The sequence below is a fragment of the Manis javanica genome, chromosome 2 (assembly GCF_040802235.1).
Source record: "Manis javanica isolate MJ-LG chromosome 2, MJ_LKY, whole genome shotgun sequence".
Classification (NCBI taxonomy): Eukaryota; Metazoa; Chordata; class Mammalia; order Pholidota; family Manidae; genus Manis; species Manis javanica.
Window position 1 is genome coordinate 209,855,144 of NC_133157.1, and position 6,107 is coordinate 209,861,250.

The window sequence follows — 6,107 nt, forward strand, 5'->3', positions numbered from 1 at the left end:
CTGTGAGCCAGCTTTAGTCCTCAGGCCCCCTGTATGCAAACTAGGTTGTTCCTAAGGCGTCTTGCCTCCTCCGCCCCAGTGGAACGTTTTATTGAGAGGCAAGTTGAAGTAGCCTCCCTCTACCCATGTAATATTAGTAAGACTTCAAATAGATAATAATATTAAGTTATTATTTACCAGTATTAATTCATTAAGCAATAATATTAATATCATTTACTGTAATTAATATATATGATATATAATAATATAATTAATATTAAGTAATAAATCTTTAGTATTTGCACAGTGCTCTGCACTCAGAAGGGGAGGTAGGTGAGTCTGGTTTAGTTCAGCAGAACTTTATCAAACATGTTGGGTTGCCAAGTGGTAGGAAACACAGGGGTGGGTGATAATAACCAAGTCCATCTTTGAACTCAACACCACAGTTTTAACACACCTTTATATATTAGTCAAGGTTCTCCAGAGAAACAGAACCAATAGGAGGTGTATCTATCTGACTGACACACTCTTATCTATCTATCTACCTATCTATCTATCTATCTATTTATTTATTAATTACATGAATTGGCTCACACGGTTTTGGAGGCAAAGATGTGCCACAATATGCCCTCTACAAGCTGGAGAACAAAGAGAGCTGGTAGTGTAACTCATTCCAACTCCAAAGGCCTAAGAACCAGGAGCTCCAAAGGTCAAGAGCAGGAGAAGACGGATGTCCAGGCTCCTCAAGAAGAAAGGGTGGGAACTGGCCCTTCCTTTGCCTTTTTTGTTCTGTTCGGGCCTGCAACAGCCTGGAGAATGTCTGCTCTCATCAGTGAGGGCAGATCTTTACTCAGGTCTACAGAATCAGAAGCTAATCTCTTGGAAACTCCTTCACTGACACACCCAGAAGTAATGCTTTACCAGTTACCGGGGCATCCCTAAGCCTAGTCAAATTGACATATAAAATTAACCAACACACTTCCAAACCCAAGGTACCCTGACTTCTGGCCTTCCTCTCCATTCCAACCCCCTCTGGCCTCTCAGGCCCCTAGAGTCTCATCAGTTACAACAGGACCTTGTTACCTTGGGTGGTGGCTCTAGACAAAATTCCACCAAATCAAAAAATCTGCAGTGTATATAGTATCTATAACTAGGCACCTGGGGTTTTACTGCTGCTGATGTTGAGTGCTGTTTACATGCCTATACAATGCAGTTGATTTTTCTACAAGAAGGTTTTTGTGTATCTTCAACCAAATAAAAATGTTCCTTTTAATGGTCTTTGTTGTACTCATTCGTTTTAAATATTTCCCCCTTAGGTTTCCCCTCCAATCCCCAAAATTCCCCTGATGACACTGAATCAACAACAGTAAATATTCTTATGTAGAAAAGGAGTTACCATCCAGTGGGATTTTGGTATTTGCTGGGGGAAAAAAAGTACTGTGTCCAATTCTTACTGCTGTTCATTTTGTATATCCATTTAGCACATAATTATCTGTGTATTTGTCTTCTCAGATATTATTAAATATCTTCAAGGGACAGAGCAGCTGGTTAGATATCTTCACTCACTGGTAATTTAAAAGGTTTCATGTTTTTAGCCACTTAACATGTACCCTAAAAGTAAAATGTAAAATTTCAACTTGCTTTTCTCAGGGGAGGCTGATAAATCCAAGAGTGAGATTAAAAGGGGGATTTTTCAAAATTATGGAAAATAAAATAAGCCTTTGTATCTAAATTACTAATTCAATTTCTAGTAATGTTTGATTTCATTTGTTACCTTAAGAATTCTATCTATAAAAATAGTCTTGGTTATCAGGAAAAGTTGGGAAGCCTTAGTTACCTGTTAAAAAGTGATGTGTAACTTCATCACTTCACTCTTTGGCAACTACATTTTCTATGGCATATTGATCAGCAGGTGATTTATTAGCTTGCTTTCTACTTATTATCTGTTATCTCTATGGCTACAGACTTTATTTAAAGGGAGCTGAAATCTGAAATGCAGAACGAGAAAAAGATTTTTATGGACCTGCATTATCTCGTCTGCCTTTTGCCATGTGTAGATCATCAAGTAAAACTTACCAGACTCCTGAGTGGAGCCCACACATGCTGAGGTCCTTGGGAGAGCAAAAGACCTCAGAACAAAGAACTTTCAACATGTGCCTTCTTTATAAAAAGTTCGGCCAGTAATAGAGAGCTAAAATGTGGGGGAGTTGGAAAGGCAAGGAACTTTTCCTATCTTAGGAATCTTAGTCATAGCGTCTCCTTGTAAAGTAAAATGTAATTTATAACATGGAACCGGCTTTAAGATGCCATAAAAGTAAGAGGAGTCTGAAAATGGGGATCTTGCATCTTGCTACTGGTGCTTTGTCCAGAATTATGAAATAAAAACATTTTTTGCACATTGGATTTTGCACAGGCAATGCTAACAAATTAGCAAATTTTGGAACAACAGAAAAAGTTGTTTTTATTGATGCCAATACATTTAAGTGAGAAAAGGCTACATAAATGGTAATAGTTGGAATCTTAGAATCATAGTAGTCTTAAGGTGGAAGGGATTTTATGAAGTACTGGTCTAACCCCTGGCTGTAAAATTAAAAAAATGGAGCCCATAAAGAAAAAGGGACTTGTTCATGGTCATCAGCTACCTACAGAAACAGGAGGGTGCAGAGCACCTTATTGTGCTGGCCAGGAAACTTATATGTCTCTGGAATGATACATACTCACTCATTCACCTTTGGGTGTGAATCCCAGCCTTCCTCCCTGAATTGGTTTAAAATGAGAAAAACCTGTGTACAACCCCTACATAACCCCCCATACGTTTTCTCCAGCCAAATTATCTATTTATTTAAGGAACATTTGCATGAATTAAATTCCTACTCAAGACATTTTTATAATTCCTTAGAGTCTTTCATAACAAAATCTGGCCTGTGACAGCTTTCTAAGAATTCAGTGCTGTCAAACTCACTCAACAGAGACATGGAAGCTGCATTATTTCTGTGGCACAGGTGCCATCCAAAGCTCCAAATACAGCAAGGTCAAGAGGACGGAGTCATTGCCCTGCTGCAGGAAGTCCTTACTCAGGGGTGAGAACGCATAAGCAGGGAAACAAACAATGCAGTGGGGTGATGGCTGGCCTGGGGAGGCAGCTCACAACCCGCAGTGCTACATATTCATTTATTTTATCTTGTGTTTGTTTGATCAGTTTCTTAGATGAAACTTCTGAATTCATAGATAGCCTGTTTCTTCTTATCACCCTGCTAACTTGCTTTCCAAGCCCCTCCTTCAGCCGGCTGGTCTCCTTCTGCGTGCCCTTCATCTGCACATCTCAAGACTCCAAAATTCTGCACGGATGGCTGTCTGGCTTGGTCCCTGCCCTCTGAACTCTTCTCTCTGGGGGTCTCTGGCACCTCAGCTTCCACATTCCCCTCCTAGGGTAGCTTCTTCCTTGATGGCCTGTGGCTGAAGACACCAGCACTGAATCCCTAGCACTCCCTCTTGAAATCCTGGGTTCTCTTCTGCGTTTCCTACTGCAGCCATTCTCATCTAGACTAACTCCCCAAGTCTTCCCAACACCCCTTCTCCCTGTCTTCCCTTGGGATATAACGAGGTGTAAGAAATACCTATTTGGTCATTCAGTTGACCAGATATATATTTCCCAACTGTATTTGGTCTTCACCCACAGTTCCTGAAAACACTTCAGAGCCTTAAAGGTGAAATGGGTTAATGAGACTTTTGGACCCAGAGTGGTGGTGTGGTGGTTGGGGGTGGGGGGTGGATGCTGGAGGTTGAATCAGCGAAAGGCCAGTGATTTAGTCAATCATAACTGTTCAGTGAAACTCTCACAAACACCCATGAGAAAAATATATCTCTTTTTTTGCATCTACTTCTATGTTGGAGAGAGCTTCCACGCTTGGGGAACTTGAACACTCCCATGTGCCATCGAGCCAGGCCCCAAGCTCCATGAGGATAGAAGCTCCTTTATAGGGGACCTTGCCCTGTGTCTCTCTTCATCTGGCCGTTACCTTGTATCTTTCACGGTATCCTTTGTTCAACTGGTCAATGTGGTTTCCAGTTTTGTCCCCTCTCTGCTCTTCCCCACAGCCTTTCAGATCCCTGCTGCTCCCCACTCCCAGAGGAAGGCCCATGGCCCCTCAGAGCCTTCCTCCCCCCTGCGGGCCACCATTTCTTCTTTCCCAACCTCTGTGACATACCTTGTCTGTGATAGCCATTTCAAACCTCAATTATATCCTGGTTTCCAATTGTACTTTTTAATATCTTATTCCCTACAAATAAGTTTTAAGTTTTTGGAGGGCAAACACCCTGGTTTTTACCTTCCTTTCTTGTGCCCCGAAGGGCCTGATGCAGTGTGAGAACACTCCTCACTTAGCATCAATACATATGTGTTACTGTGTTAGGTCCAGGCTCTGGACTTCTGCAGTGTAGACCAAAGTGGATGTTCATCTTCACAGAAGGACGGACAACGCAGCCCCCTCCACCAGCCAGCACTGAACCAAAGCTCACAAGGGCAAAATCCACAGGACAGAGCCGTGAGAGGAGGGCCGCTGCACGGGCATGTGGACAGCTGCTGAACGTGCCTGTGGCAGCGGCCAACCACAGGCAGTCGGCCCAAGAGATTGTGCTTTAAGGGAAGGGCACTTTGCTCCTTTGATGGCTTCAATGTCAATTCTCAGCCTCTGAGGGTTCAAAACATTCTGGTCCACTATTTCCACCTGTTCCTCCCATCCTCATAATCTCCCTCGCCCTTTGTGCTTTTCTTTCTCTTCTCCTATTTCCTGCATGCTGCTTCTTTTGCTGTTCTGTAGTGGACATCTCGTTTTGGCCAGCCAACCATGCATTAACCCTTCTTATATTAAGAGCACCCCAATTTTTCTGTGGAAGACCACTCCTTCCCCCACTCAGACCACTGGTGTGGGTGGGCTTGGCTTCTTTCCAGAGGTGAAACCCAGTCCTCACAACATGCCCCCAGTCACAGCAGCTAGTTCAGAGATGAGCATGAGTCCCAATCTGGGCCAGAGAATCAGATCAGGATGTATATTCAAACTTAGGAGAAAGGAAAGCTCATTTTCTTTCCACTAGTTTTGGAATTGTGAGGATGAAAATGTGGACCTGCTGGCAGCCACCTTGCCTTTGAGAAGGGGGATCCCTTTGATAGGGAAGAAAGCAAAACTGAGAAATGCATCCTGGAGATATATTTTGAGTAGCTGGATCCAGCTATGCCTGAAGCTAGATATTTTTTTCCAATTAAGTTATTGTAAGTCAGGTGTTTAGTCACTTTGAACCAAAACAATCCAAATACAGCTTCCTAAATCTAAATTGTTCATAGTATGTTAGGTCTGGAAGTAAACGTAGAGATGAAGTCTCTTACATGTACATCGTAGACACCCAAGCACTGGATAAAGTATAACTGTGATATGATCACACTTGACGTTATACCAGAGACCAGTCAAAACCCCAGTCTATCTACCCAGAGCTACGGTTTTTCTGTCACAAATGCTACATTAAACAATGTGTCTTTCCTCATCTGGATATTTTATTCCCCAGCTAGAGCAGCACCCGAGATGGCAGGGGCATGAGCTATGCCCTAGATTTTTCATATGCCCTATAGCCTGGCATAGCGTCTTATATGAGGCAAATACACAAAAAGTACTTCTTGGCCAATATGTGACTTAAGACATTTTTTTTCTGTGAGATTTTATATTTATGCTTACAAGATGAAATGTGTTACTTTCAGGGTTCTTACTACTGTAAAAGTATATGCATATGAAAAATATAATTGCTTTTAGCAACTGTAATTTCCTACAGATTTCAGTCTTGTCTTAGTCAAGCAACAACTTTTATTAACTAGCATTGCATGCAGACATTGTGGGGATCTGTCAAGCAATAAGCCTGTCCCTGCTCTTGGGAATTTATTTACTAATGTGGAGAGGAAAACACAATAAACAAAAATGACAAACATTTTGTTTTTGTGAATATGGAGGAAGATATCAATCTAAGAAATCAACAACAATTTTGGGGTTCTAAGTTACACAAATTAAATAAAATACTATTAATTCTCCCTGCAGAAATAGATAGCAGGCAACTTGGCCATTCTATTTAGAAAATCAGCATCT